The sequence below is a fragment of the Cupressus sempervirens genome, chromosome 9, assembly GCF_028749045.1.
Source record: "Cupressus sempervirens isolate cs-2001-9-10 chromosome 9, ASM2874904v1, whole genome shotgun sequence".
Lineage (NCBI taxonomy): Eukaryota > Viridiplantae > Streptophyta > Pinopsida > Cupressales > Cupressaceae > Cupressus > Cupressus sempervirens.
Window position 1 is genome coordinate 638,257,842 of NC_143126.1, and position 10,607 is coordinate 638,268,448.

The 10,607-nt window shown below is 37.9% G+C and overlaps 1 long non-coding RNA gene across 1 annotated transcript; it reads left to right on the forward strand.

The window, feature by feature from the left end:
* Positions 1 to 1,751: 1,751 nt before the first annotated feature.
* LOC149540349 (uncharacterized) lies at positions 1,752 to 10,388 on the forward strand. The gene is made up of 2 exons (XR_016356392.1): positions 1,752 to 2,117; positions 9,529 to 10,388. It is a non-coding gene; the product is annotated as an uncharacterized LOC149540349 (long non-coding RNA).
* Positions 10,389 to 10,607: the final 219 nt, after the last annotated feature.

Below are 10,607 nucleotides of genomic sequence, written 5' to 3' on the forward strand. Positions count from 1 at the left end.
TGTTTCCATGTATAACACTCACAATTTCCTAGCTATTAATGTTTCCATGTACATTAATGGTTGTATATGTAACAATGTCATGATGCAAATTCAAGTACAAACTGCTAAGGTTGTGCTGGAGGTGAACCACCTTCAAGAATTGTGAACCACTAGGGTAATGTGCCACATACAATTGCCAGAGTGCCATTAGATTCTGCTTCCATAGATTGCACTTTGCCCCATGGCCACCGATGGGGTCACATTTCCTCTGCTTGCCACTCGTAGATGCCATGTTCTCAAGCTCCCCATTGTTCTCCTAGTAGTGAATTTGGTGGCCGACGTTGCCGCTCTGTCTCTCTGCGACGGGGTTATGGCTGGTCCTTGGTTGCTCCTCTTGCTGCTCTTGTTGATTCTAGTTGGCCCTCCTCTAGTAGGGACCCAAAGTGGTCATTCCCTCACCTGGACTTGACGATCTTGTCTTCTAAGGTGGAGGGAGAGAAATATACAAATAATGTTGCTGCTATTGATGATGGATGGGCTCCCCCTAAGTCACCCACTAACCTCGTTGATGCATGAGGTTTTGATGAACGCCATAATCCTCCTCTCTTGACTGGTACTACCTTGACTGTTTATCTTTTAGCCGATAGGCTATTTGTGGGAACTTTGTTCCTAAAAGTTGATATTTTGACGAAAAAGTTGTTAGTTGGCTGGAAAAGTTGTCAGTTTGGCTAGAAAATTGTAAATCCTTTCCGTTAATTATTTACCGATCATTTTTTATCTAACTCCACTTTTAACTCTTATTTTGATATTTATTAGTTGTTATCTCCACTTTTAACTATTGTATTTTTTTATTTTTTCAATTTATTAAAAAACTTTTACTTGTGATCTCCACATTTGCTCATGTTGTGATATTTATTTTTTTAAAAAAATTGATTTAGATTTTAGTTTTTAAATTATTTTAATTAATTTTTAATATTAGTTTAACTTTTTCTTTAAATATTATTTTTAAACTTCTATAATTTATATATTCAATAGAATATATATTTGTTAGAGACATTATTTTTTCATATTAATTTTTTTGTATTTCTCTTATTAATTTTTTATAATAGATTTTTGATTAGGGTTTTTTAAATAATTTTTTTTTCATATTTGATAAATTGAATTTAAATAAATAATATTTATTAATCCATTTAATTATTTTTTTATATTAATAATCAAGGGATCAAAAAAAGAGATTAACAAAGTGAGGACAGGGGGAGCCAGTGCTTTAACCCACCAAAGTAGCACAACTAATCAAAAGCATCAGATTATATTATGTTATTTAAAATGAAAATTATTAATAATCTAACTTATTCACATAAGCTTATATTTTAAATCTCCACTTTTAGTTATTTGTGGGTAGTTTCTATACTTTATTTAATCAATAGAATATTTTTTAGAGACATCATTATTTTTTCATATTATTGTTTTGTATTTTTCTTATTAATTTTTCATAATAGATATTTTTAAATGATTTTTTAAAAAAACATTTGATAAATTGAATTTAAATAAATAATATTTATTAATGTATTTAAAAGATTTTAGTGAATATTATGTTATTTAAATTGAAAATTATTAAAATATAATTTATTCATATAATATTATATTTTAAAGATAATTTTAATATCGAACGACTATCAATTTTTTTTAAATAATAGATAGACTCTCGTATGGTGATCATTGGATCCCTCTTTAAAAAAGAAGACGTAATTTTAATTAATAAAAAGAGACTACTCATCCCGAAAAATGGAAAATTGTGAGAGAAATAAGATGATCTCTTCCCGACGCGTAAGGAATAGGGTTTCATGTTTTACTGCTGCAGACGAAATTGCCCCCTGCTAATTACATTATCCCTTTGGAGGCAAGGCAAGGAGTGGAGGATCTAGTGAGGGTATGCCAGGGTTTCTTTGCAGTATCAAGAGCGTTAGGCTTTGGAGGGTAGGTAAGATTAGATTGAGTGGCGATTGTTTAATCTTCCCGATCCCTCCGAAGCCTTCACTCTTGACTGCACAACCCTGTCTTTCCTTCACGGGCTGTACCAAACGGGCTTCACCGCAAATTATAATATTATCTTCAAAACGGGCTTCAATACATACATGGTAAGTTCTAATAGAATTGATTTTGCGATGGTATGACTGTTTCTTGAAGGCTTTATTTTGCCCCTTTTTCCAAAGAGAATCGGGCTCTTTTCCTCTATGAGGATCTCTGGTAGTGTTTTGAATTTTAGGGTGTTTCCTTTGGCCAACTTTATAATCTAACAAGTGCATGCATCTGAGGATTCTGGGTATTGTTTTTAGGGTTTCTTTGATTGTGTCTGAAAAAATTTCTGGCCGTGTTTCGATTTTTGGTATATTTATGTCTGATGTTAGCGTTGCGATTTTTGCAAAACAAAAGTATACGGATTTAGATCTGTGTACTAGGGCTGCTCCATTGCTGCGGGATGGTTTGAATTTTTTCTGGTTTCTAGAATGTAGAACTGCACCATAGCCATAGCTTCTTTGATTTATCATGTTTAGATTTCTTGCCGCCTTCTACATGGAAGTGGTATTTCTGGATGCAAAGAGAACTTCAGGGTATCTCCATCCAAGTACAGCCTACTGCATATTGTACTGCATATTTTAAGCACGTGATTCTTTTAATGTCCCCACTTTAGTAGTTGTCTAGTTGTGCAACCTTTAGCCTTTTCTTTTCTTTTATTTAATTTTATTTATCCCACATTGTTTGTGTAAAGTGGTCGATCTTATGAAGTAGGAATAAAAGGAGAGCTTGTAGCTATTGTTAGGCACAGTGGAATATGAGAAGAACATGGATGTGTGAGTTACAGATCTGTTCTTGGCATTAGAGGATGTCTATCCTCTGTTGTGACATTTTAGATGTCATTCCCTTGGGGTTTGGCCTTTGGAATTCATTGCTATCAACTTCATTAATAGGCAGCTTGGGCGCATTTTCAGCTACAGGTAGATTGGGTGTAATTAGTGAGTTGAAGAGTTTGTTATGTATTTGAGTTTATGATGCTAGAGTAATTAGTGAGCTTGCTTTGTATTTAATTTTATTAGTTTGAAGACTAATATAATTTCAGCAGTAGTTCAATCTTTAGTTTGCATAAATTCTTTCTTGTTCATGTTATGTGGTTTCAAAATTTATGCAAAAAACATTAAAATCACTATTAGCAGTTGTTTTGATTTTTTGGGCATTTTTTAGGTGCCCACTATAGTGGTATCAGAGTTATAAGTCTTGCCATCCTATGAAGGTCTTATAGGGAATTTGGGACAACTGGATAGAGGGAAAAGTGTTTGACAAAAAGTCAAAACACTAAAATCAGAAATTAAAAGCGCTAAGAATATATGTTTGAGCATGTGACAAGGGCTTTATAATTTTTGCAATACCAGAGCAAGATAAAGTAGGAGTTCAAACTTGCAGAGCGAACAATCTAGTTCATTCGTGTAGAGGGACATACAATCCAGTCATATGGACACAGAGGAGATATTCTTTGAACAAGACAACAGGGTATGGGTGACCGAGATGATAGGGATATAGGACTAGGCAGAGGCAGGAATACCGGTCTAGATTAGGAGGTAATTTTTAGACGGTTACTTGGTACATTAGAGGAGAGGCAACATATGCAACGGGAGCATAATAGGCAAATGGATATGATGTTGCATCTTATGGCTAGACAAATAGGCATATATATAATCTAGGTGATGTCAACAATGAAAACAATAACAATGGGGGGAACAACAACAATAGGGGCAATAATAATGGAGGTCGAGGCAACAACAACGGTCTTGAGAATAACATTAATAGTAATATTGGACATGGCAACAATGGGAATGAGGCTGATAACTTTAGACATGTTGCATGCCCAACTCGAATAGCAAGCTTGAGACGTCTTCTACCCACCTTCCCACATAGAGATCCAGTTCATCCAGTTAAGGAATTGCAGATTATCGAGTTACAGGATCAGTTCAGGAGGGACTGGGAGGCTAGTGTACCGGAGTTTTAGGTAGATATTTCCCTCAAAGGTTATATGGACTCGAGGATGAGACACATCCCTAGATCAGGAGGGAGAAATTAAAACTTTGAGTTGAGAAAGAAAGTTGGGAATATTTCTTTATCTTATTATGATGCTTCAGGGAAGATGACCGCATGAGCTTGGGTATAGAAGGTAGATACATACATGTAGTTGAATCTTATGCTTGAGGAGGAGGCTATAAAGTATGCGGCTATTCACTTAGATGGACTGGCACATGAGTGGTGGCACCATGGCATGGTAACCTTGGGGCATAATCGGATCACATCTGATGAGTTCTCTGAGAAGCTCAGAGAGATTTGATACTAGGGATCTCGAGTTACAATTTAAGGAGTTGGCACAATTCAAGTAGTGGGGATCAATTGAGACATATATTAGTGAATTTCAGAGGTTAGCTGTGTTGGTCACAGATATTTTAGAGGAGGTTAGTAGTGTTGTTTATGGATGGACTCTTAGATCCCTTGAGGGGTTGGGTCAAGGGGCATGACCCAGCTACATTACAGGATGCTACTAAAAAGGCTTGTGACTTAGTACATTTTTCTTTTAGGAGCAAATTTCAGCATAGGGATTCATATATGAAAAAGGACAAAATTTTTTTTCACAAGGATGCTCAACCAAAAAGGGATAAGTTGGATAATGACACCTTGAATGAGTTGAGAAAGAAGAAGCTATGTTTTCATTGCAGAGAGCCTTGGGATTTATCTCATAAGTTTCCTCTCAAGGCTAAGGCAAATCAAATGGAGTATTTCCAGTAGAGGAATCATAGTCAGAGAGGGAGGATCAACACTCTAATTCAGACGAGGATAGCACTACAGAGGAGAGCAGCATTTTTGAGGATGAGAAGTCATTGACATGATTAACGGGGGCTCAAAAGGCAATCACATTTAAGGTTAGGGGTACTATCTAGGAGCAGAAAGTGATCTCACTCATTGACACTGGGGCTACACATAATTTCATAGATGCACAATTGGTAGCCAAGAGATGTTTACAGATTGAGGAGCATGCCGGGTTTAGAGTCATGGTAGCTAATGGTGACAAATTATTATACACTTGGAAGATATCTAATCTTCACATCAGGTTTGGAGATGGCTATGAGTTGGAGGATGAGTTCTATGTGGTAGACATGGGAGGCTATGATGTCATCCTCGACATGACATGGATGGCCTCGCTAGTCGAGTTCACACTCAACCTAGCAAAATTGGAGATGAGGTTTAAGCATGAGGGGAGAACTGTTGTACTTAGAGGACTTCCAGATGGGAGATGCAGAGTAGTCTCCCTGAGGAGAATGCAGAGACTTTTTCGGCATAATGAAATAGAGTGGGCAGCAGAATGTTTCACTATGCCAACTTCACGGGAGCCATAGGTGAAGAGTCATCCACCAAATATCCAGGAGATACTTGACAGGCACACTAAGGTATTTGGCGAGATTCCACATGGGGCTCCTCCTGACATGGGGATAGAGCATTTTTATTAAGCTCGAGGAGGGAGCCAAACCAGTTATGATTACTCCCTATCATCATCCTAAGAAACACAAGGATGTGATAGAGAAGGCAATTAAGTAGTTGTTGGAGATGGGGCATATCAAGCCTAGTAAGAGTCCCTTCGCTTCAGTAGTAGTCTTGGTAAAGAAGGATGGGACGATGCACATGTGCTTCGATTACAGGTCATGTGCATCGATTACAAGGCATTAAATAAGAAGACCGTTAAGAATAGATATCCCATTCCATGAATAGATGAGCTGATTGATGAGCTGCATGGGGCATGCTTTTTACAAAGATTGATTTACGGTCAGGGTATCATTAGATTAGGATGAGGGTGGAGGACATTGAGAAGACAACCTCTCGGTGTTACTATAGCCATTTCGAGTTTTTGGTTATGCCATTTGGGCTAACCAATGCCCTTGCTATGTCCTAGAGTTACATGAATTAGGTATTCAGGTGGCAGCTTATGAGATTTGTCCTGATTTTCTTTGATGACATTTTAGTCTTCAGTAAGACTTGGGAGAAGCATTTACAACATCTTGAGATGGTGTTGTCCATTTTGGAGAAAGAGTCACTATATGCCAAGGAATCTAAGTGTGAGTTTGGGTTAACTGAGCTAATATACCTTGGGCATATCATCAGCGTAGTAGATGGAGTTTGGGTAGATCCTGAAAAGGTTAGAGCTATTGTTGATTGGCCTACTCCTACGAACCTCACACAACTTAAGGTGTTCTTTGGTCTCTGCGGGTTTTATAGGAGATTTGTTAAGGGATTTTCATAGACTGCTGCAACCTTGACAGACCTTACCAGGAAAGGAGCCTTTGTATTGACAGGGGAAGCTTAGAGATGCTTCGATCATTTCAAGAAAGCGATGTCATCATGTCTAGTATTAGCTCTATTGGACTTCATGAAGCCATTTGAGCTTCATTGTTATGCATTAGGTGATGGGATTGGGGTAGTCTTGATGCAGGAGAAGCATCCCATTGCTTTTGAAAGTAGGAAGCTCTGTGGAGTGGAGAGGAGCTATTCCATCTATGATCGGGAGATGTGGGCTATTATGCATACATTGGCCAAGTTTCAGTCCTACCTAGTTGGGGGGAAGTTTGTTATCAAGACTGATCACAACAGCATCAAATACTTCATGAGCCAGCATGATTTGAATGATAGACAACAGAAGTGGATTACGAAGTTGTAGGCCTATGACTTTGACATTGAGTTTGTTAAAGGTAAGAAGAATGTGGTGGCAAATGCTTTATCTAGGAGAGCTCATATTTGTGCTCTAGCTGAGATTACAAGAGATTGGAGAAATAAGATTACAACTGAGTATGCGAGGGACACTTGGGCTTCTAGAATGATTGCAGGCACCATACGAGATGATCATTCCGTGGTGATGGATGGATTGATCAAGTTCCAGGGTAGGATATATTTGATTCCTTCATCATAGTTTAGGGAGGTAATACTGAAGGCATTTCATGATGCACCTACAACTGGACATCCAGGGGTCTTTAAGACCTACAGGTAGATCCATGAGCGGTTCACATGGAAAGGGCTCAAGGATGATGTTCAGAAGCATGTCAGGGAGTGTGCAGTTTGTCAGCAAAATAAGGGAGAGCACACATATCCTGCAAGGTTGTTACAACCTTTACCCATTCTGGATGGGAATTGGGAAAGTATTTCTATGGACTTCATCACTGGGTTACCATGAGTACAGGGGAGAGATTGCATCTATGTGGTAGTTGATAAGTTGACGAAGTTTGCTCACTTCTTTGCTATTCCATCCACCTACATAGCAGCACAAGTGGTCGATTTTTTCTTTGGAGAGATATTCAGGTTACATGGGCTACCTAGTTTCATTGTCAGTGATCGGGATAGTAAATTTATGAGTGTTTTTTGGCAGGAATTGTTTGGATTGTGTGGTACAAATTTTACACCTAGCACTAGTTATCATCCACAGATAGATGGGCAGACAAAGATTGTGAATAAATGGTTGGAAGGATATCTGAGGAACTATGTAATTGCACAACAGAGGGCTTGGGTCAAATGGCTTCATATGGAGAGTACTGTTATAACACCACTTATCATATGTCCATCAAGATGACTCCATTCATGGCACTGTACAGTTATGAAGAACCTAGTTTCATGGATCTAGTATTGGGGGATAGTAGACTGCCAAAAGCAAAAAACTTCTTGCAGGATAGTCAGGATATTTTGAGGGTGTTCAAGGAGAATATACAAGAAGCCCAAAATCAATAGAAATTGTATGCTAACCGACACCGGACAGAGCACAGCTTTGAGGTTGGGGTTATGGTTTGCTTGAGGTTACAACCATATAGACAATCATCACTCAAGAAGAGTGGAGCAGAGAAGTTGAAGCCTAGGTTTTATGGCCCCTTCGTAGGGTGGGCGAGGTTGCCTATGAGATTGAGCTTCCGGAGGGCAGTTGGTTGCATAATGTGTTTCATGCATCAAGGCTCAAGAAAGCCATTGGTCAGAGAGTTGTGCCTTCTGCAGATTTGCCACCATTGGATGAGGAGGGGAAGCTTGTATTGTTTCCTGAGGCTATTTTGGAGACCAGGGAAAGGACTTTGTGGAATAAGGTGATTAAAGAATACTTAGTTAGATGGAGAGACCTGCCAGAGGAAGATGCTATTTGGGAGAGTGAGCAGGTGTTACAACAAATAGGACTGAAATTGCTTGAGGACAAACAATTTCAAGGGGGGCGGACTGTAATATCCCCACTCTAGCAGTTGTCCAATTGTGCAATCGTTAGCCTTTTCTTTTATTTAATTTAATTTATCCCACATTGCTTGTGTAAAGTGGTCGACCCTTTGAAGTTGGAATAAAAGGAGAGCTTGTAGCTATTGTTAGGCATGATGGAATATGAGAAGAACATGGATGTGTGAGTTACAGATCTGTTCTTGGCATTAGAGGATGTCTGTCCTCTCTTGTGACATTCTAGACGTCATTCCCTTGGGGTTTGGCTTTTGGAATTCATTGCTATCAACTTCATTAACAGGCGGCTTGGGCACATTTCCAGCTATAGGCAGATTGGGTGTAATTAGTGAGTTGAAGAGTTTGTTATGTATTTGAGTTTATGATGCTAGAGTAATTAGTGAGTTTGCTATGTATTTAATTTTATTAGTTTGAAGACTAATATTATTTGAGCAGTAGTTCAATCTTCAATTTGCATAAATTCCTTCTTGTTCATGTTATGTGGTTTCAAAATCTATGCAAAAAACATTAAAATCACTATCAGCAGTAGTTTTGATTTTTTGGGCATTTCTTAGGTGCCCATTACATGTGATTAACTTTTCTAGAGAGCATGGCTTTCTGCCTCAAGACCTGCTTCAAGAATCTTCCCTAAGAATGGGTCCTTGTTTGAAAAAATGGGATCAATTGGAAACAAATTACATAAGCCTAAAAGTCTAGTAGTCCGAGTCTATTCCTTAGGATACTGTAAAGCCACCAAAAATTTCTGAGGATTGTAATGAAGTCCCAATTTCAATTTTGCTACTCAGCTTCCATATGCACTTTTTTGAAACCTACCTTCATCTTGCAATAATGGCGACCTTATGCAAACCTGGATTACTAAAAAGCTTGTTTTCCCTTTCATTTTTATACTTCACTTTCAAACATGTTTGCTTTCTTGAAATTCCCGACCTCTTTGCAACCCAGAAAACATTCAAATACCATTGCAAGAGCTTGAGATTTATGCACTGCAGTCAACAACACCTGTAAGTTTGGTAGGAGGGCATTTCATGTGTCTTCGTTATGGAGGCCATTGGATAAGCTAAGAAATGCTACAATGGTCAACCAACCATTTTAACACTTTAAATAATTTTAAAAAAAATTGGTACATAGCATTCTGCATATTAAGTTTGCAAAATACTCTTAAATTTATGTTCCAAGAGCATATTGCAGTCTAGTTTTCATAATCTTTGAATTAATTGATGATTTAATATGTTCAAATTAACACCTTGATCTCTGCTTTGCTTAGAGGTACAGTTTGTGTTCAGGTCTTTGGCTGGTTCCTCGCTGGGTTCTGCCTTGGCCCTTCCTGGGGGATTCCCAAGGGCTGACCCCATCTCCTCCCCCCCCCACCCCACTCCACCCCAACAAAAAAAAAACTAAAACAAAAAAAAGAGATATTCAAGTTCAACGTAAAATTCATTGAATAAAAATTCAGATTTTTAGAATTAAACATCTACAGATAAACATTTCTGCTACACAACAAACATTACAGGCTTGTATTTTATGGCTGCAAATAAATTGCTCTGGGCAGATTTTGACAGAATGCTACAGGCAGCTATAGGCAGTTGGGAATCATGCTGTTTTGCAAAAAAGTTGATGCATTATCTCCTATGTGCAGTTTTATTTATACCATGTTATTCTATGGAAGTTTCTATAAGTAGCTATTGGCATATTTTGTTTCAGACATGTGTTACAAGCCTCCTGCCCTTTTCTTCTTTAAGAGCTTTCTGATCTTTTGATTCCAGCCTTCTGATCTTTCAAGTACCTCTGCCCATTCCCACTTGAAGAGTACCCTGCAGTTTCCTCTTTCTGTTTTCTCAATGAGCCTCCCTTTTCTTACAATTGGAAAGCCAATTTGAATATTGGTTTCCCAACAGTTCATTTCTTGTTATTCTGGTTGACTCTTTACTTCCTTGTGAGGTTTCTCGATCTCGTTTCCATATGATGACTCTTCACCTTTCTTTGGTTTGTGGGAAATTGCTGCTTTGCTTCTAACGTAGTAGACTTGAATGTAACTGATGTAACTGCTGTTAGATGCCCACTAGTTATGAAGACTGATGCTTTTGATGGAGAAGATTATAGAGGGAAATATTGATTCTCATTTTGAATTTCCGTTGTTTAATCGCATTTTGAGACTTGAGAGTATTTTTGGTTTTGCAAGTTATGAACAAGGGTGTTTTAATATTCAATTTTATTGCCAATTATGTGTATCACTTATAAATTTTGACATATGTATAATTCGTTTTTGTGCCTAAATGAAAAAAGTTGCTGCACCACAGCTGTGCTGAAACTGGTAACTTAGTTCAAAACCCTTGGGCAAATTGATT